Genomic DNA, 23,075 nt, shown 5'->3' with positions numbered 1-23,075 from the left:
GACGACGTTTGCAGCAGCAAAGATCGGAGACCGCGGCTGCGGTTACCCTTGACGCTGCATCACAGACAGGAGCGCCTGCGACGGTGTACTCAACGACGAACCTGGGTGAACGAATGGCAAAAAGCCATTTTTTCTGATGAATCCAGGTTCTGTTTACAGCATCATGATGGGCGCTCGGATCCGTGTTTGGCGACATCGCGGTGAACGCACATTGGAAGCGTGTATTCGTCATCGCCATACTAGCGTATCACCCGGCGTGATGGTATGGGGTGCCATTGGTTACACGTTTCGGTCACCACTTGTTCGCACTGACGGCACTTTGAACAGTGGACGTTACATTTCAGATGTGTTACGACCCGCCGTCCGCTGGTGGCCGAGCGGTTCTGGCGCTACAGTCTGGAACCGCGCGACGGCTACGGTCGCAGGTTCGAATCCTGCCTCGGGCATGGATGTGTGTGTTGTCCTTAGGTTAGGTTTAATTAGTTCTATGTTCTAGGGGAGTGATGTCCTCAGAAGTTAAGTCGCATAGTGCTCAGAGCCATTTGAGCCATTTTTTAAGTGACGCAAGCCAACAGCCGGGGACAAGGGACTTGCGGACCAACGTGGGAGGTTGTAGCCGCCTGTGGGAGACGCCGCGGCGGCAGAAGCAACACCAGCAGCTGGTCATCTGGAGTGCAGACAGCTGCGGCCGCAGCTGAGTCAGACGGCAAACAGATCCGGTGTCGCGCGCCTGCCCACTGCGGGGGCGGTGATGTCCGCCATTGCTGAGGCGACGCAGCTCGTAGCTGATGGCGCCGGTTCTCAATTACGCCTTTCTGTCTGACTAGATGCTCAGTACAGCATGCGTCCAGCCCACGTCCCAGAGGAGTACGTGACTATGTGGAGCTTTGATATCCACTGAAGTCGCGAAAACAGGCTCGATTTTGCGTTGTACTTTGAAGTGTGCCTTAGTGGTTAACTTTTCAAGACGGAAAATCCAAATATCCACGATGTAATATTCAACTAAAACTAAAAACTAAACTCCGTCCGAACCGGCCATGAAGGCTCAACGGTACCGACCGGCCGCCTTGTCATCCTCAGCCCACAGGCGTCACTGGATGCGGATATGAAGGGGCATGAGGTCAATACACCGCTCTCCCGGCAGTAAGTTTACGAGACCGGAGCCGCTACTTCTCACTCAAGTAGCTCCTCAGTTTGCCCCACAAGGGCTGAGTCCACCCCGCTTGCCAACAGCGCTCGGCAGACTAGATGGTCACCCATCCAAGTGCTACCCCAGCCCGACAGCGCTTAACTTCGGTGATCTGACGGGAACCGGTGTTACCACTGCGGTAAGGCCGTTGGCTTAATATTCAACTGGTCCAACGAATTTTTTCTGTCGATTATCGCTTCTTTCATCTGTAGTAAAGGGCTGCCACCACCACCACCACCACCACCAAATAACGGTTATGCCTTCTCAATGCAACTACACTTCTCCATCTTGCGCTGTCCTCCTCTTTACTTGATAATTTTCACTTTTGTTAGCTCCAACAGTTGTTATACTATTTTCTTTCTTGGTACCCCATTGTTTTATCCTTGAAATGTACAGGGTGGACACTATCTCCAACAAAATTTCGAAGCCTGTTCCAAGATACCTTACCAGTATATTGTCACAAGGGGCTCGTTGTCTCCGTTAGCTCTTTACAAGGTAATAATCTATCCATGATTCATCCAGTTTGTTACCACAGTTACTTTTGTTTGTGTGAAGAATGCCTCCACAACAGTGAAGAAGCCGGTAATGAGCAAACACCGAGACGTACGACACAAAAAAGTTGAGCTACAACGCAGACGCACTGGGATTATACCGTAGCCCTCCTCAAAACCAAAATAAAACATAAAAAAAATCAAAGAACAACAGACAATAAACTGAAAATTATTCTCCCTATTTGCAAAAGATTGGTGGCCAAACAGAACATCCAAAACTACATAAGCTCTCTAATCAGTCCGCTCGCTCCTTTCAGGACAGAGAGAAAAAAATTTTCAAATGTGTGTGAACTCTTATGGGACTTAATGCTGAGGTCATCAGTCACTAAGCTTACACACTACTTAACCTACATTATCCTAACGACAAAAACACACACACATGCCCGAGGGAGGACTCGAACCTCCGCCGGGACCAGCCGCACAGACCATGACTGCAGCGCCCCAGACCGCTCGGCTAATCCCGCGCGGCAGAGATAAAAAACCGCTCTGCTAATCCCAAGCGGCAGAGATAAAAAAAAGGGACGCAAAGAAAGAAGCAATAACATAACGCCGTAGGGCCGCATTTGCACTAGATTCGGGGAACCGCTACACGAGGTGCAAGCCGATCAATTCTTACTCAAATCTATCCATAGCACGTAACTGTTAACATGTAACTAACAACGCCGCAAAAACAAACCGAAAAAGAACAGAGCAGTGCTAGACGCATATTCGAGAGCCAAGAATGAAGTTGGCATTGTTGTTGTCCGCAGGAAATATCGTGTGTGAATTTAGTTAGTTTCCAAACAAAATGGTTCAAATGGGTCTGAGCACTATGGGACTTATCATCTGAGGTCATCAGTCCCCTTACTTACTTACACACTTACTTAAACCTGACTAACCTAAGGACATCACACACATCCATGCCCGAGGCAGGATTCGAACCTGCGACCGTAGCAGCAGCACAGTTCCGGACTGAAGTGCCTAGAACCGCTCGGCCACAACGGCCGACCAATTTCCAAACAAAACACACAGAGCATTCCGTCGACATTCGCAGCGCTGTGCAGATATTTTCAATGCAGTGCAGATATAAAGAAAAACCGGGAAAAGAAATCAAACGAAATGTCATTAATCTGCAACGAGACACTGAAGGCCACAGCTGCCTCATATGAAAACACTCAGAAAACACCTCTGAACAACCTCCGAAACTTTGTCGTTGGAGTTCGGATTAATCCCGTACTGTTTATCAAATCATTGTACCGAAATAAACGTGCATACTGTTTCTCTTTTCTTTTCGGGCTGTTGCTATGAGGTTTCTTTACGCTTTGATCTCTTTCAAAACATCTTCATGGCATTTTCTTGCTGACCAGCTGATCCTCGTTCGCTTTCTACACGTTTCCATTACTTCCAATCGTTTTCGGTTATTTTCAGTAGCATCCACCTTTCACGGATATACAGAAGCACACTCCCAGTTGAACGTGTTGGCAAGGTGTTTCTTCTTTTCTAAACTGAACGTGTTTTTTAATTTATTCCCTCTTCGTTTTATTTTTTTATTTGATAACTGAGTTTGTACTCCATTTAGCCATCTAAAATATACGTTTACGTTGTGTACTTAATCGTACGGTGAAACTGCATAAATGCATATACAGGGTGTTACAAAAAGGTACGGCCAAACTTTCAGGAAACATTCCTCACACACAAAGAAAGAAAATATGTTATGTGAACATGTGTCCAGAAACGCTTACTTTCCATGTTAGAGCTCATTTTATTACTTCTCTTCAAATCACACTCATCATGGAAAGGAAACACACAGCAACAGAACGTACCAGCGTGACTTCAAACACTTTGTTACAGGAAATGTTCAAAATGTTCTCCGTTAGCGAGGATACATGCATCCACCCTCCGTCGCATGGAATCCCTGATGCGCTGATGCAACCCTGGAGAATGGCGTATTGTATCACAGCCGTCCACAATACGAGCACGAAGAGTCTCTACATTTGGTACCGGGGTTGCGTAGACAAGAGCTTTCAAATGCCCCCATAAATGAAAGTCAAGAGGGTTGAGGTCAGGAGAGCGTGGAGGCCATGGAATTGGTCCGCATCTACCAGTCCATCGGTCACCGAATCTGTTGTTGAGAAGCGTACGAACACTTCGACCGAAATGTGCAGGAGCTCCATCGTGCATGAACCACATGTTGTGTCGTACTTGCAAAGGCACATGTTCTAGCAGCAAAGGTAGAGTATCCCGTATGAAATCATGATAACGTGCTCCATTGAGTGTAGGTGGAAGAAAATACTAAAATGAGCTCTAACATGGAAATTAAGCGTTTCCGGACACATGTCCACATAACATATTTTCTTATTTGTGTGTGAGGAATGTTTCCTCAAAAGTTTGGCCGTACCTTTTTGTAACACCCTGTATACAGGCAGGAAATCTCAAGTTGTCACAATTTTTTAAGAAATAGTGTGATAATTAAATTGAACACTTTTTTTGTTATCAATTCATGTTGTTGTTCTTGTCGTCGTCTACAGTCTGAAGACTGGTTTGATGCAGCTCTCCATCTGCTTACTGTATTCATCTCTTGGTTTCCCTCTACTATTTTCAACCTCCTACTCCCCCCCCCCCTTTACACTCACTTCGCTCCAATGCTAAACTGGTGATCGCTTGATGTCTCAGAATGTGTCCTATCAACCGATCGCTTCTTTCGCGTCAAGCTGTGCCACAAATTTCTTGGTCTCCCCAATTCTATTCAATACCACCTCATTAATTACATGGCCACGCATCTGATCTTCAGTATTCTTCTGTAGTACCGCATTTCAACAGCTTCTATTCTCTTCCAGTCTGAACTGTCTTATCGTCCATGTCTCACTTCCATACATGCCTCCACTCCATACAAATACTTTCAGAGTATTCGGTTATTAATTCATACTACTACTTACATTTTAATAATGACCGAAAAAGAGAAACGAAAACTTTTTAATTAATACTAGTAGACATCTTTCCTATTCTCTTAAAGAAATTAATAATCACTCTATAAAGCCGCACTGATTTAGGAAACAGAAGAAGCTTATTGTAGGAGTTGGTATATTCATCAACGTCGTCCAAAACGCCATTTTTCTATTAAATTTCGGACACTAAAACAAGATGGGGTTTACGTGTGATTCATAATGACACTCACATGCAAGAAACACGTAAATGTTGATTCCATGTGGACGTAGAGGAGAAATGCGTCACTACACGAGAGTCGCCGGCCGCTGTGGGCGAGCGGTTCTAGGCGCTTTAGTCCGGAACCGCGCTGCTGCTAGCTGCCTCGGGCGTGGATGTGTGTGATGTCCTTAGGTTAGTTAGGTTTAAGTAGTTTTAAGTTCTAGGGGACTTATGACCTAAGATGTTAGGTCCCATAGTGCTTAGAGCCATTTGAAATGGACTTCTGTGGTCATTAGTCGCCTAGAACTTAGAACTAATTAAACCTAACTAACCTAAGGACATCACACACATCCATGCCCGAGGCAGGATTCGAACCTGCGACCGTAGCGGTCGCTCGGCTCCAGACTGTAGCGCCTAGAACCGCACGGCTACTCTGGCCGGCGAACCATTTGAACAGGACAGTCGAATGATGGTGAAAATCGGTGATCGGCCCAAGTGTCCTCGTAAACGAAGGCCTTCTAGGAATTTCATGTTGTAATGCCACTTTTCTTTTGTTGTGGCAAGTTACACGTCCCCTGGCACTGATGTTTTCCGTGGTTCCTGACGTCAAGTAGGCTGCCTGCTATCTTAATTTCAAATCTAGGACAGTCCTTATGGATGTAACTTGCTTCGCTATGACTTTAAATTCCTCGTCTAGCGGGCGCCAGGGTGAGAATGTACCCTCAGTAGATGGAAAGCCTCCACCCTATTTGTTCTCTAACGGCAGCCTTGTTTCGCTGACAACACGTTTTACTGTTGCCACTCCTTCCCTGATTTCCATCCTGTATTTGTCGTCTTCTGTTACTGAGACACCTGCATAACAAAGTATCAACTTTTTGTATCTTATTTCTTTCAATTTTGACGTCACTGTCCTCATTTTTTTTTTTTTTTTTTTTGTTTACTGATCATAATTTTGGTTTCCGACTACTAATTTTAAATTCAAACTTTTCCATATCTATAGCAAATTTAAAAAGGTACATCCTGCGTACGTTTTTCCTCTGTAAGCTATCGAGGGAAAAAGCCTGGCGCACTGCTTACCCTCTGCCATACCCCGTATGGTGGGATACTGCGGGGAGCACACGTAAATTTGTAAGACTCTAAATGATTTTCTCCTCCAAAAAATCTGTCCTGATTGGAAATGCCTAAGACTTTATTTTAAGTCCCTTGCGATTTTCTTTTAGGTCGTCAGTAAATAAGTAGAAAGCGAGATGATTAACTTATTCTATTTAGGTGGATTTCTCAGCATATTTGCGATGATACTCTTGCTAGCTGTCACAACAACTGGTCCGTATGATGAACTTTGAGGTAGATTACAGTATGGGCTTTGTTCAGTACCTCACTGATATAAGTGTTGAAAAATTGCACCGCGGCAGTGTGCTGTAACGAATTATCCCCACGCACTTTACTATTACTATCACCATGTACTTTCACTGCCTTCTTTCCAGGTAGCGTTTCTGCACAGGCAGAGGACTGGTATTCACTAGAGATCTGAGCTGTTGATCTACGGCAGTCGTGATTCGCAAGCGATGCAGTACAGAATAGAACTGTTTTTTTTTTTTCCATCGGCCGCGTATAAAGGGTGCACCGGACTTTCGAAATTGTTGATGGCAACATGTAAAAGACGGGGGCGTCGGTCCCCGAAGACGGCAGAAGCGAGTCGGCAGGTGTCTCGGTGCAGCCCGCATTGCTGGGCGTTTCCGGTTCGGCAGGCACGCCACCTCGCATACCTGGCAGGTCGCCTGAACGCGTTCGCCTGCCGTGCCACATGAAGTATGTCGCCGTGTACAGGGAACAGTCTCCCGTTCCAGGGTATCACAGATCAGCTGTGAAATCAAATGGTTTCAATCTGTGTAACGATACCATGGAAATCTACATCTACATGATTACTCTGCTATTCACAATAAAGTGCCTGGCACATGGTTCACTGAACCACTTTCACTCTGTCTCTCTACAGTTCCACTATCGAACGGCACGCGGGAAAAACGAGCACTTAAATTTTTCTGTGCGAGCCCTCATTTCTCTTATTTTGTCGTGATGATCATTTCTCCCTATGTAGGTGGGTGTCAACTGAATGTTTTCGCAATCGGAGGAGAAAACTGGTGATCGAAATTTCATGAGAAGATTCCGTCGCAACGAAAAAGTCTTTGTTTTAATGACTGTCACTCCGATTCAGGTATCATGTCTGTGACACTATCTCCCCTATTTCGCGATAGTACAAAACAAGCTGCCCTTCTTTGTACTTTTTCGATGTCATCCGTCAGCTCCATCTGATGCGGATCCCACACCGCACAGCAGTACTCTGGAATAGGGCGGACAAGCGTGGTGTAAGCAGTCTCTTTGGTAGACCTGTTGCACCTTCTAAGTGTTCTGCCAATGATTCGCAGTCTTTGGTTTGCTCCACCCACAATATTATCTACGTGATCGTTCCAATTTAGGTTATTTGTAATTGTAATCCCTAAGTTTAGTTGAATTTACAGCCTTCAGGCTTGTGTGACTTCTCGCGTAATCGAAATTTAGCTGATTTCTTTTAGTACTCATGTGGTTCAAATGGCTCTGAGCACTATGGGACTTAACATCTGAGGTCATCAGTCCCCTAGAACTTATAACTACTTAAACCTAACTAACCTAAGGACATCACACACATCCATGCCCGAGGAAGGATTCGAACCTGGGACTGTAGCAGTCCCGCGGTTCCGGACTGCAGCGCCTAGAAGCGCACGGCCACAACGGTCGGCTAGTACTCATGTGAATAACTTCACACTTTTCTTTATTCAGGGTCAACTGCCACTTTTCACACCATACAGATATCTTATCTAAATCATTTTGCAAGTCGTTCTGATCATCTGATGACCTTACAAGACGGTAAATGACAGCATCATCTGCAAACAATCTAAGACGGCTACTCAGATTGTCTGCTATAGCATTTCCTTGGGGAACGCCGGATATTACTTCTGTTTTACTCGATGACTTTCCGTTTATTACTACGAACTGTGAACTTTCAGACAGGAAATGACGAATCGAGTCGCACAACTGAGGCGATACTCCGTAGGCACGCAGTTTGGTTAGAAGACGCTTGTGAGGAACGGTGTCGAAAGCCTTCTGGAAATCTAAAAATATGGAATCAATTTGACATCCCCTGTCGATAGCACTTATTACTTCATAAGTATAAACAGCTAGTTGTGTTTCACAAGAACGATATTTTCTGAATCCGTGCTGACTGTGTGTCAATAAATCGTTTTCTTCCAGGTACTTCATTATGTTCGAATAAAGTATATGTTCTAAAACCCTACTGCAAATCGACGTTAGTGATATAGGCCTGTAATTCAGCGGATTACTCCTACTTCCCTTTTTGGGTATTGGTGTGACTTGAGCAATTTTCCAGTCTTTAGGTACCGATCTTTCTGTGAGCGAGTAGTTGTATATAATTGCTAAATATGGAGCTATTTTATCAGCATACTCTGAGAGGAACCTGACTGGTATACAATCTGGACCGGAGGCCTTGCCTTTATTAAGTGCTTTAAGCTGCTTTGTTACACCGAGGATATCTACTTCTATGTTTCTCATCTTGGCAGTTGTTCTGCATTGGAATTCAGGAATATTTACTTAATCTTCTTTGGTGAAGGAGTTTCGGAAAACCGTGTTTAATAACTCTGCTTTAGTGGCACTGCCACCAGTGACTTCACCGTTGTTATCGCGCAGTGAAGGTATTGATTCGGTCTTGCTGCTGGTGTGCTTTACGTATGACCAGAATCTCTTTGGGTTTTCTGCCAGATTTCGAGACAGAATGATACGATGATACGATCAATGCACTACCTGACAACCGCGCGCTCTAGGACTTTGCCTTTGGTGTATAAACCGCTAGTTACTACGACGTCCAAGTACTTCTCCTAACCCGACACTCCTGAACCATCATCAGCTCAAGTCACCCGAACTGACGATATTCGACTCCTTCACGTCGTTGTCAAACATGGCGTACCGCAAATCATTCTGAATCACGGGCACTCAGGACCACAGAGATACGTGATATGCTACAGATAGAGCTTTTCGAAGACCAGTCTCGTAACTAGGATAATTGACGCCCAGAGCCAATTTCCACTGCCGACATGTTCCCCTTTTTTGGCTATTCCTGATCGTCGTTCAGCCCGTCAGATCGCTTCACTGTTTACATGACGAACACTGCAAAGCAGTAAAAAAAGGGCCAGGTGCGAGAAGAACTTGGGCTCCGAGTGTTCTGAGCAAACTTACTTATGTATATAATCAGTTCACCGATCCCTGGAGTAGAGAATCTGGACGGTTTTTGCCTGTTATCGACACTGACACTGGCAAGGCATAGATCCCGGGAATGTCAAGACTTTCGAGGATGTTTTAATTTTATGCTTCAAGTCGCATAACAAATGACAAAAGAAATATTTTTTCGTATTATACACATACAAATTAAAAATTTTTGGATTTTTTTCCTTTGCCTGTTGTGTGAAACCTTGCTTCATGGCAAATTTCGTGATTCTACATCAAAGGGAAGTACCAATTAGCTTTTGGTGAGTGAGTTTGCAAGTGTCAAAATATGTAACATTAATGGCTGTATCTTTTCATTGCTTTGACACACAAGCTTACATTTATTTAAACGTCATGTGGCTATAGACCTTAGCATGTGACCAATTTTAACTTGATGCTTCTACTAGTTACTGAGGAAAAGGTATATTATCAGACAGATGGACAGGCAACCCGATAACAAACGACAATTTTTTTTCCACGTGATACAATGACAAATTAGTAATTTTCGATTTTTCTCGTTTGCTTTTACTCTGAAACCTTGCTTCTTGCCAAATATTTTAGTTCTAGGTCACACGAAGTTCTTCGTTGATCAGTATCTACTTGTCAGGTATCCAATTTGTTTTCGAGAAGTGTCAAAGACTGGTCCGGTACAGAATGTAGGCAACTATCAGAAGGGTAACAAGAAGAACTATGGCGACACAGAACTAATACCGAAATTATGTCATGGAAACGAAAGTTATAAAATTAAGAGGTAGAGACATTGACGTTTAGGGTCTCTCCGACAGCGAGGCCATTAGAGACAGTACACAAGCTCAGATTCTACTCGGAAATTTGTTGTGTCTAACTAACAACATATTGGGGTTATTCGACTTAAGAGGGCGACAAATTTCATCACTACGTTTTTGGGACACATCTTCATTTTTTCGTGGTGGCGACAAACTCTAATACTACTCCTTGGATGGGAAAGTCATTTCTAATGTGAATTATTACTCACGCAGATTAGCTGCTAAAGGACTTCTCATGAATGCATCATCAGGAAGCTTACCTAGAAAAGAAAAAAAAATAAAGTGTTAACATTGAGTGCACATTCTTTTAATCATATTATAAAGTTTTTAATTCATAACTAGCTGTTCTTCGGCCAAGTGTCGCTGTGACTCAGTATGGTAAAACGGAAGAGAGAGAAAAAAAGCACCCATATCTAATATGTATAGGAACTGGATGTAAATCCTAATCTCCTACTCCCCTTTTCTTTCTCCACCACCTTCTTCCCCCCCCCCCTCTCTAACACCTCCTGCCCTCTCTGCCCATCTCCTATCAGTTTTCTATGTCCATTTCCTCTAAGCCCTCTGTCCATCTCCTATTCCCACCTCTCTCCTACCTAGAGTCTTGTTAATTGCTACTGCAAACTCAGACTTTCAAGAAGTATTCTAACCATAAGCCGATAAACCATAAATAAAACTTCACTGTTTGCTAACATATTTTCACTACTAATTACATACATATTAAAAATATATAGCCTACATGTGACCAAATGTTTGTTACAGTAAGGTGTAAAATCTTTGAAATAAATTGGTCGAGTACATTATGAGATTTTTGGTAACGTTTCCCCTTTATATATTACATATGTATTATGTATATTAAAATATATAGCCAGAGTCTATCGTAATGCTCTTTAGAATATTCTGCAAAAAATCTGACGGAAATCGGTCAACAGCTTTTCGAAAGTTTCCTCTTATATATTACACATTTATTTATATACTACGCATATTTGAAAAACAGGTGTATAAAAACACGCAAGTATTCTAATGGATCGTTGTGTCTAAATTTGAAAGCAATTTGTGATGCACTTTCAAAGATAGACAATTTTGAACAAACGATCTTATATACTACTCCGTAACGCGAATTCTTTACAGACGAATGGAAAAACTGGTAGAAGCCGACCTCGGGGAAGATCAGTTTGGATTCCGTACAAATGTTGGAACACGTGAGGCAATACTGACCCTACGACTTATCTTAGAAGAAAGATTAAGGGAAAACAAACCTACGTTTCTAGCATTTGTAGACTTGGAGAAAGCTTTTGACAATGTTGAATGGAATATTCTCTTTCAAATTCTGAAGGTTGCAGGGTTAAAATACAGGGAGCGAAAGGCTATTTACAATTTGTACAGAAACCAGATGGTAGTCATAAAAGTCGAGGGACATGAAAGGGAAGCAGTGGTTGGGAAGGGAGTGAGAAAGGGTTGTACCCTCTCCCCGATGCTATTCAATCTGTATATTGAGCAAGCAGTAAAGGAAACAAAAGAAAAGTTCGGAGTACGTATTAAAATCCATGGAGAAGAAATAAAAACTTTGAGGTTCGCCGATGTCATTGTAATTCTGTCAGAAACAGCAAAGGACTTGGAAGAGCAGTTGAACGGAATGGACAGTGTCTTGAAAGGAGGGTGTAAGATGAACATCAACAAAAGCAAAACAAGGATAATGGAATGTAGTCGAATTAAGTCGGGTGATGCTGGGGGAATTAGATTAGGAAATGAGACACTTAAAGTAGTAAAGGAGTTTTGCTATTTGGGGAGCAAAATAACTGATGATGGTCGAGGTTGAGAGGATATAAAATGTAGACTGTCAATGGCAAGGAAAGCGTTTCTGAAGAAGAGAAATTTGTTAACATCGAGTATAGATTTAAGTGTTAGTTGTATGGAGTGTAGCCATGTATGGAAGTGAAACGTGGCGTTACTGTGTGAGCTTGGAACAGATGGATGAAAAAACTGCTTTGTTTATAACCTCAATGTTGCATTTAACTATGGAGTGTGCGTTTGAAGTTTCCATATTAATCGAACAACGTTCAGTAGTGCGTTTTTCGCTTTCTGATAATGAAAAACTGGCTAAAATATTTTCTCGGATGATTTCACAGTATGGTGAAAGTTGTACGAACCGGGGGTAGGACACCTGTCTGAAAGAAATACAGAACGCAAGCATCAAGGAAAAGAAACCATTTCGACCGTGTTTTGGGATGCCCAAGGTGTCGTCTTTTGTGATTATTTTGAAGGACAACGTACAATAAACAGTGACCACTACTCAGACAAGCTGATGAACAAAGTAAAGCCTGCAACGAGAAAAAAACGTCGCGGATCCCAAAGAACATGCTTGATATTGCTACACGACAATGGTTTGGAAGATACTACCTCATCCTCCCTATAGTCCAGATTCGGCTGCCTCAGATTTTCATTTGTTTGGTCCACTCGGGGAGACCTCACGTGGAAAAAATTTCAGCAACAACGAGGATGTCGAAGATTTGTGGGAAAGTGACTCAAAATACAAGACAATGGCTTATGCATCAGGCATAAAAACTAGATCACTGTTGGGACAAGTGTATTAAATGGATTACGCTGAGTAGTAGTTAAAGTCTCATTCTGTATAAACGGTTTTTTTTCCTACATCAACTTATCTCTTCAATTACTGAATGTCGCTCGTCGTTGAAACAAATTAGCTGTATCGACGTGATCTATGCACGTGTATAGACTGTGATACCTCTGTTGCTTCAGAATACTTTTCAAGGCTCTGAGCACTATGGGACTTAAAATCTGTGGTCATTAGTCCCCTTGCACTTAGAACTACTTAAACCTAACTAACATAAGGACATCACACACATCCATGCCCGAGGCAGGATTCGAACCTGCGATACTTTTCAAGGGAACCACAAGTCTAACGGCGCTCTCACATCAGACTTTTTCGCTATTAATTCATGGACACTATCACACACAATACTTATTGTATCACTGGGAATAATCGGTGGTTATGACCTACTATAAATGTTAATAATTCTGGGCATAGCTTATAAAACAGAAACCAAATGCGAAAAACGGAATCACATGAAGAAGGTTGGTAAACAGCAGTCTATGACTACAACATCAACAAGTCGCAACTGAAATCAAGTCAACTCATACGAATACCCACGTGTAACAATTTGTTTGGATATGCAATGAAACGATCACAAAGACTCAGTCGTAGTTAAAGCAGCTGGCAGACTTCACTTCACTGGTAGAATACTGGTGAAATGCGATCTGTCTATAATGGAAACTGCTTGCAAAAGATTCGTACAAGTCACTATAAGACTTCTACTCAAGTATGTACTAACCGGGGATACTGAACGTATACAAAGAAGGGCGGCACAGATACTAACAGGTTTCTTTGACTCACGGGACATGGTCACGGAAATGCTGAAAAACCTGAATTGGTACACTTTTCAAGACGGATGGCAAGTCTGCTTATAAAGTTTGAAGATCCAGTATTAAGTCAGGAATTCCGGACAACGCTACAGACTATTAGTACCGCTCCCTCAGAGACCGCGATTACGAGGTTAGACTAAATAACAGCGCGCGGAGGGGCATTCAAACAGTCGTGCCTTCCGCGTTACGTACGCAATTGGAACGGTAAGTAGCGCTAATATTTGGTACAACGAGGAGTGCCCCCTGCTGTGCACTTCACAGTAGTTCGCAGAGTATATATGTAGATGTGGGCAAAGTAAATTTAAGGAGTAACGTTATTAAAAGAAACCGATAATTTCAAGCAATTTTAAGTTGTATCCGAAAATTTAGGTTATACTAAAGCAATTTTGTAGGTCTAGTTCGACTGCAATACATCTTTGTTTAAAAAAAGAGGGCAGTATTCACTACAATTATATCTAACAATTCCCCAGTCCATACAAATTAATATAGTGCCAGTAACGGAGAACAGACGGTCTTGTAAATGTGGAGTACGTACGAGAAGGAATCCGCAAGTTGCTCGGTTGCTCGCCGACTACAAGGGAAGTCCGTTACGGTCCGCCTTGCAGCGGCCGACACGCAACCCGCAACACAAAGCTGTGTGTGTATGTGTAGGCACAGTCTGTTCGGCGGCCACCCTTGGCTACAACAGGAGATAGCTTTCATCCGCCGATTGTTTTCCTCGCATTCACGAGCCGCTGCGGGGGGCCCCATATCACAGGTTCCGCATATGTCCGCGACCGATCCTTACAAGCGGCAGCTACAGTTTCTGTAGACTGGTCACAACACAAAGGGACCCGGCTGCTTCGAGGTGTCAAGACACAACGAGACGAAATGTTGGACCTGTGACAAACAACCTGGTCCTTTCTCTGGAAGCGACAGACAACTAACTGGCGAAGCCAACTCGGCCATATTGTGCCTGCTTTTAGTCGTGCAGATGGAACGAGGTCCTTCTCACTCGTCTTCGTGCAGAGCACAGCCCGATGACGCATGGCTTCTTGCGCCGCACCCTCCAACGTGTGGTGCTTGTGACGTGCATATCACTGTGCGCCACATTTTAGTAGATCGGTGTTTTATATGCAGTCAAGAAGGCAGCAGCTCATTTGCAGCGACTTCCAATCCATTGTAAATGACTATGACACGAATCTGGTTCGTCTTTTTTAAGTTTCATGCAACGCCGGACCTGTTACCTAAAATTCTAGAGCGACAATTTTAATGTGTTTTGAGGGTGGCTGGACCACCCGTGTTTTTGTTAAGTGATCAGTCAGCCACATACTCCTCAGAATCTATTTTAGGTTTCCTCTCGTCTTGTGTTTTAATTTACAGTTTTAGAACGTACCACCATTTTTAACGCTGTCTTATCTCAGGTTGCTTTTATTTCTTTTATCGCATTTTCTACGTTTTAACCACATCCGTTTCTTCAACTGCTCTTCGTACGGGCGCTGATAACGTGGTCGTTTGGGGACCTAACCGACAGACACAAACGCACTTCTTTCTCGTCTGCATGTTTCCTGTATGTACAATTTGGCTTCATTCCCCACACCCCAGCTCCTTTCCTTTGACATGAGCTGTATGGAGGTTAATTCTCTGTATAACTCCACCTCCCCAACATTGAATGAACTGTTGAGTAAACTAGATTGCAATTTTATGTAAGCCTATAAGATTGATTTAAGCAAAATAAAACAAGGCTACTGGGATGCTATTAAGAGTAACAGGGAATTCTGCGAGAATAAGATTGCCAAATGAGAGATTAAAAAATATATGCGTTTTGGTATTCGGGCAGCAAAATAAGTGACAGTGATTGAAGTAGAGAGGATATAAAATTCAGAGTAGCAGTAGCAAGAGAAGCACTTCTGAGATAGATAAATTTTTCAGCATCGAATGTCAAGTGTTAGAAAGTCGTTTCGGAAGATATTTATCCGGAGTGTAGCCTTGTACGGGAGTGAACAGTGGTTGATAAAACAGACCATAACAGAAGATTTTGAAATGTGTTGATACGGAAGAATAATGAAGATGAGATGGGCACATGGAATAACTAATGAAAAGGTAGTAAATCCAATTGGAAAATAATTGATGGCACAACTTGACTAAAAGAATAGATCAGTTGATACGGCATGCCCTGAAGCATCAAGGAATTTAGCTATGAAGAGCAGAGAGAGAGAGAGAGAGAGAGAGAGAGAGAGAGAGAGAGAGAGAGAGAGAGAGTGTTGGGGGGGGGGGGGGGGGGTAAAAATTGCAGAGGGAGGCCAAAGCTTGACCATGATGAGCAGGTTCAAATGGATGCAGGTAGCAGAATTTATGTCGAGATGAGGGCGCACAGGATAGGTTAGCTGCATCAAACTAGTGCTCTGACGACAACGAACGTAACTCAGAGATAGGTTAAGGATAAGCAAAACAAATGCGACGGTGTTAAGAAGTGTGGTAATATCGAATAGCGACGTTGTCCACAATGGCTACAATTAATCTTTCGCTGCTTCAGCCAGCATAGACGGAAAAATAATTACCCTATGGTTATCCAACTTTATAGGAACGAAGTTCACACTGTGCGCTATAAAATTTACGTTGTAAGTAGTGTCACGGTCATGACTTGCCTTTAGGCGCCTGTACTGTTAAGGCGACGAGTGCACTACATTTGCAGACAGCCAACATGGTTCTGGACAAGGTAAGAACGGCTTTACTCTTAAAAATGTTTATCCAAAAATACAGCAATAGCGTTACTGCTCTTCGCAAGTATCGATGCATTACACCAAAACGGCGAGATTCTCTTTCCGCACTGGGATCGAAAAACTTCAGTCCGAAGTTCGGATCAACTGGCGTCTTGGGAATTGCTCCTGGGAGAGGCCGACGGCTAATTGCGTCAAAACTGTTGAAGTTACTGTTGCCATAGCTCAGAATGCTGGACGCAATATCCGATTTTCAAGCAGGGCGTAAGCTGTGTTATGACAACTGAGGATTCCATGGTTCACAAAGTGCTGCAAAAAGTTGTGAAATGGTATATAGTGCGGTTCCAGGCTGTCGTAGAAGAAGGTCGTCACACTGAGCAACGTTTGTAGCCTAGAACGTAAATTTGGTAAGGAATTAACAAAATGTTACGCTCACATGTTGAAGTTACAATGCTACTTTCAATAGTTTATATCTTATTTCTTTTCCGTAAGTCCCTACAAATATCTCCGAGAAATTTCATTATCCTATGAACACTCAGTCTTAATGGTGGCCCTCTCAACTAGCCAAAGTTTAATTATGGCTCTGAGCACTATAGGACTCAACTGCTGTGGTCATCAGTCCCCTAGAACTTAGAACTACTTAAACCTAACTAACCTAAAGACATCACACACACCCATGCCGAGGCAGGATTCCAACCTGCGACCGTAGCAGCAGCGCGGTTCCGGACCGAAGCGCCTAGAACCGCTCGGCCACACCGACCGGCCATAATGAAAGGGAATGAGTACTTGGGAAAGGAATTAAACAATTTTGAAGTCTATCCCCGACGTTTTCCAATCTGCACTCTGAGCACGCTGTAAAGAACCCGGATAAATTTGGAAAGGTAATTGAAGTTCAGGGAGAATAAATGAAAAGCAGCGCGGCTCCGGACTGGAGCGCCTAAAACCGCACGGCCAACGAGGCCGGCAAAGTTTAATTATAACAACGCGGTAAACTACAAAACTGATCGAGGAGTTGTTCTGTTTTAGTACGAAGGTAATACTACATAACGTGTCGTTGAGAAATCGGAGAGAAAGTCATTCGCAGTGTCCATAAATGTCGCTAAAAATTATGTAAAAATATTAAGCCAACGGATAAGCACGAAATGAGCCACTAAAAAGAATTTTAGTAAATGATTCTCATCGCTGTGAAATTTTTGTCAGTAATGCCATTTAGATTACTTACTGGATATCCATTTATTACGAAGTTTTAGCTATGAAACTTCCTGGCAGATTAAAACTGTGTGCCGGACCGAGACTGCAACTCGGGACCTTTGCCGTTCGCGGGCAAGTGCTCTACCGACTGAACTACCCAAGCACGACTCACGCCCCGTCCTCACAGCTTTAATTCCGCCAGTACCTCGTCTCCTACCTTCCAAACTTCACAGAAGCTCGCACAACGTTGGCGACACCGCCGTGAACGCACATTGGAAGCGTGTATTCGTCATCGCCATACTGGCGTATCACCTGGAGTGATGGTATGGGGTGCCATTGGTTACATGTCTCAGTCACCTCTTGTTCGCACTGACGGCACTTTGAACAGTGGACGTTACATTTCAGATGTGTTACGACCCGTGGCTCTACCCTTCATACTATCCCTGCGAAACCCTACATTTCTGCAGGATAATGCACGACCGCATGTTGCAGGTCCTGTACGGGCCTTTCTGGATACAGAAAATGTTCGACTGCTACCCTGGCCAGCACATTCTCCAGATCTCTCACCAATTGATAACGCCTGGTCAATGGTGGCCGAGCAACTGGCTCGTCACAATACGCCAGTCACTACTGTTGATGAACTGTGGTATGGTGTTGAAGCTGCATGGGCATCTGTACCTGTACACGCCATCCGAGCTCAGTTTGACTCAATGCCCAAGCGTATCAAGGCCGTTATTACGGCCAGAGGTGGTTGTTCTAGGTACTGATTTCTCAGGTTCTATGCACCCAAATTGCGTGAAAATGTAATTACATGTCAGTTGTAGTGTAATATATTTGTCCCATGAATACCCGTTTATCATTTGCGTTTCTTCTTGGAGTAGCAGTTTTAATGGCCAGTAGTGTACGTTTTCTGTACGTTGTTCTGGAGTATCTCGGAATTATTTATGCATCTGCTGGCACGTCGTGCTGCCACTAATACCTACGCGTTCGTGGCGGCTCTTGAAGCGCCTGGTCCGTAAATAGGCGCCTGTGACTTGCTGATGAGTCACGGGGTCACGGGCCATCGGAGACCGTCGAGACGCCGGGGGAGCCAGCAGCCAGCGCCTCCTGGTCCCGGCCACAGGAAGCTGCCGCCGATAACCCCGGGCGGGTCACAGCTGCGATACCGCCGGCCGGTCCCCGCGCCCTTCACTGCAGAGCGAGCGGCCACCTCGTCCCTCCCAAGGAGCGCTGCGCTCCCAGCCTCCACAGCCGGCTGGAGAGCCTCAGTTGATGCCCCTTCTCACACCAGCGACTCCTTCCTGTCTGCTCGTGGCTGGCGAGTCTGCCGCAGCGTGTTAATCCTGTACCGACAATCGCCTCTTACGTTTCTGTTTACACGTTCGTGCCAAAATTCTGTGTTATGAGTGGTGTCTACACCGCCGTTTGGCGCCTAAAAGGTAAAAGTAAAGTTATGAATCTACACCTACACCTTCATCTACATATATACTCCGCAAGCCACACAATGGTGCCACTGTCATTACCTCCCTTTCCTGTTCCAGTCGCGTATGGTTCGCGGGAAGAACGACTGCCGGAAAGCCTCCGTACGCGCTCCAATCTCTCTAATTTTACACTCGTGATCTCCTCGGGAGGCATAAGTAGGGAGAAGCAATATATTCGATACCTCATCCAGAAACGCACCCTCTCTGATCCTAGACAGCGAGCTACACCGCGATGCAGAGCGCCTCTCTTGCAGAGTCTGCCACTTGAGTTTACTAAACATCTCCGTAACGCTATCACGGTTACCAAATAACCCTGTGACGAAACGCGCCGCTCTTCTTTGGATCTTCTCTATCTCCTCCGTCAACCCGAACTGGTGCGGATCCCACACTAATGAGCAATACTCAAGTATAGGTCGAACGAGTGTTTTGTAAGCCACCTCCTTTGTTGACGGACTACATTTTCTAAGCACTCTCCCAATGAATCTCAACCTGGTACCCGCCTTACCAACAATTAATTTTATATGATCATTCCACTTCAAATCGCTCCGTACGCATAGTCCAATATATTTTACAGAAGTAACTGCTACCAGTGTTTGTTCCGCTATCATATAATCATACAATAAAGGATCCTTCTTTCTATGTATTCGCAATACATTACATTTGTCTGTGATAAGGGTCAGTTGCCACTCCCTGCACCAAGTGCCTATCCGCTGCAGATATTCCTGCATTTCGCTGCAATCTTCTAATGCTGCAACTTCTCTGTATACTACAGCATCATCCCCGAAAAGCCGCACGGAACTTCCAACACTATCTGCTAGATCATTTATATATATTGTGAAAAGCAATGGTCCCATAACACTCCCCTGTGGCACGCCAGAGGTTACTTTAACGTCTGTAGAGTCTCTCCATTAACAACATGCTGTGTTGTTTGCTAAAAACTCTTCAATCCAGCCACACAGCTGTTCTGTTATCCCGTAGGCTCTTACTTTGTTTATCAGGTGACAGTGCGGAACTGTATCGAACGCCTTCCCGAAGTCAAGGAAAATAGCATCTACCTGGGAGCCTGTATCTAATATTTTCTGGGTCTCATGAACAAATAAAGCGAGTTGGATCTCACACGATCGCTGTTTCCGGAAACCATCTTACAAAAAATGGTCATATAGTAACAGCATTAACAAACTACCGATAATAATGAAACTTCCTGGCAGATTAAAACTGTGTGCCGGACCGAAACTCTAACTCGGGACCTTTGCCTTTCGCGGGCAAGCGCTCTACCAACTTTTTTTTCTGTTAGAACTACTAACATGGGTGAAACGCGTGACGGACTGAGCTACCCAAGCACGGCTCACGCCCCGCCCCCACAGCTTTACTTCCGTCTGTACATCGTCTCCTACCATCCAAACTTTACAGAAGCTCTCCTGCGAACCTTGCAGAACTAGCACTCCTGGAAGAAAAGATACTGCGGAGACATGGCTTAGCCACAGCCTGGCGGATGTTTCCAGAATGAGATTTTCACTCTGTAGCGGAGTCTGCGCTGACACGAAACTTCCTGGCAGATTAACGACAAATGCAAAGTTCGTTATGGCTATTTTTGACAAAGGTTTAGGGTACCTTATCCCAACAGCTGACTATTGAAACAATAGGCAAAATTTCTTCGAAACATTTCAAAAGATAAATATTTATTTTCTTCAGAAAATATATGAAGTACCTACAACTACATCAAATAATATTTAGGGGCAGTATACTGTGTCTTTTTACTTTATGTTTGGTGTCCTGTATTGTTTTCAAGGCCTAAGTAACACCTCAAACACTTTTCCCTCAGTTCACCTGCAATTTATTCACTGCTGATGCAATTTTCATTACAAAACTTTTTCGTCTCTCTACGTTCACGTTTTTGGGCGATACTGGCTTTTTCCTGAGTCCAAGTTCTGTAAAATCGGAATAACTTACTGCTTTCAGATACTCCATTCATGCGCAAAAGAAAGAGCGTAACACTGAAAGAAAAATATACAGGGTGGTCCATTCATCGTGACCGGGGCAACTATCTCATACAATAAGCGTCAAACGATAAAACTACAAAGAACGAAACTTGTCTAGCTTGAAGGGGGAAAACCAGATGGCGCTATGGTTTGCCCGCTAGATGCCGCTGCCATAGGTCAAACGGATATTAACGGCGTTTTTTTCTTAAATAGGAACCCTCATTTCGTATTACATATTCGTGTAGTACGTAAAGAAACATGAACGTTTTAGTAGGACCACTTTTTTCGCTTTGTGACAGATGGCCCTATAATAGCCACAAACATATGGCTCACAATTTTAGACGAACAGTTAGTAACAGGTAGGTTTTTTTAAATTAAAATACAGAACGTAGGTACGTTTGAACATTTTATTTCGGTTGTTCCAATGTGATACATCTACCTTTGTGAACTTATTATTTCTGAGAACGCATGCTGTTACAGCGTGATTACCTGTAAATACCACGCTAATGCAATAAATGCTCAGAATAATGTCAGTCGACCTCAATGCATTTGGCAATACGTGTAACGACATTCCCCTCAACAGCGAGTAGTTCAGCTTCCGCAGTGTTCGCACATGCATTGACAATGCGCTGACGCATGTTGTCTGGCGTAGTCGGTGGATCACGATAGCAAATATCCTTCAAATTTCCCCACAGAAAGAAATCCGGGGACGTCAGATCCGGTGAACGTGCAGGCCATGGTATGGTGCTTCGACGACCAATCCACCTGTCATGAAATATGCTATTCAATACCGCTTCAACCGCACGCGAGATATGTGACGGACATCCATCATGTTGGAACTACATCGTCAATCTGTCATGCAGTCAAACATCTTGTAGCAACATCCGTAGAACATTACGTAGGAAATCAGCATTTATTGCGCCATTTAGATTGCCATCGATAAAATGGGGACCAATTATCCTTCCTCCCATAATGCCTCACCATACATTATTAACCCGCCAAAGTCGCTGATGTTCCACTTGTCGCAACCATCGTGGATTTTCCGTTGCCCAATAGTGCATATTATGCCGGTTTACGTTAACGCTGTTGGTGAATGACGCTTCGTCGCTAAATAGAACGCGTGCAAAAAATCTTTCATCGTCCCGTAATTTCTCTTGTGCCCAGTGGCACAATTGTCACGACGTTCTAAGTCGTCGCCATGCAATTCCTGGTGCAAATAAATATGGTACGGGTGCAATCGATATTGATGCAGCATTCAACACCGACGTTTTTGAGATTCCCGATTCTTGCGCAATTTGTCTACTACTGATGTGCGGATTAGCCGCGACAGCAGCTAAAACACATACTTGGGCATCATCATTTGTTGCAGGTCGTGGTTGACATTTCACATGCGGCTGAACACTTCCTATTTCCTTAAATAACGTAACTATCCGGCGAACGGTCCGGACACTTGGATGATTACGTCCAGGATACCGAGCAGCATACATAGCACACGCCCGTTGGGCATTTTGATCAAAATAGCCATACATCAACACGATATCGACCTTTACCGCAATTGGTAAACGGTCCATTTTAACACGGGTAATGTATCACAAAGCAAATACCGTCCGCACTGGCGGAATGTTACGTGATACCACGTACTTACACGTTTGTGACTATTACAGCGAATAAAGTGGTCCAACTAAAACATTTATATTTCTTTACGTACTACACGAATATGTAATATAAATGAGGGTATATATATATATATATATAGAAAGGAACGCAGTTGATATCCGTTTGACCTATTGCGGCGCCATCTAGCGGGCCAACCATAGCGCCATCTGGTTTCCCCCTTCAAGCTAGACGAGTTTCGTTCTTTGTAGTGTTTTCATTTGATTCTTATTTCGTGAGATATTTGGCCCGGTCACTATCAATGGACCACCCAGTATGTATATATATACAATGCGAGAAAAAGAGTACAACGGGAGGGAAAAGGGTATTGCGGTGAAAGAAGGATACAAGAATGGAAGTCTACAAAAGTGGAAAAAAGTGCAGCAGTGAAAAAGAAGTACGACAGTGAAAATACTATAAAGCAGTAATGAAAAATAGGACAGTTGTGCAAAAAGGTAAAACAGTAACAAAAAATTGCGAGAGAGAGAGAGAGAGAGAGAGAGAGAGAGAGAGAGAGAGAGAGAGAGTTGTGAAAAACGTATAGTTTGGGTATTTCATACGGTCAGTCGTCTTACAATCCCATCTAAAATTAATGGCTACAGCAGGCGTATCCATCACCTGCCTCCGAAACTCGAATTGCTCAAATACAGGAGTGTAAAAGAACACAATTGC

General features: G+C 43.7%; 1 protein-coding gene and 1 pseudogene across 2 annotated transcripts in view; both read right to left on the bottom strand.

The window, feature by feature from the left end:
* The window catches only part of LOC126473407 (rho guanine nucleotide exchange factor 10), a 554,949-nt gene that overhangs the window by 178,067 nt on the left and 353,807 nt on the right, over positions 1-23,075 (bottom strand). The gene's annotated exons all lie outside the window — the stretch shown is intronic.
* LOC126475830 (5S ribosomal RNA) lies at positions 1,225-1,342 on the bottom strand (annotated as a pseudogene).

The sequence above is a fragment of the Schistocerca serialis genome, chromosome 4, assembly GCF_023864345.2.
Source record: "Schistocerca serialis cubense isolate TAMUIC-IGC-003099 chromosome 4, iqSchSeri2.2, whole genome shotgun sequence".
Classification (NCBI taxonomy): Eukaryota; Metazoa; Arthropoda; class Insecta; order Orthoptera; family Acrididae; genus Schistocerca; species Schistocerca serialis.
Note: the sequence above shows the minus strand (reverse complement) of the source record. Positions and strands in the feature narration are given on the sequence as shown.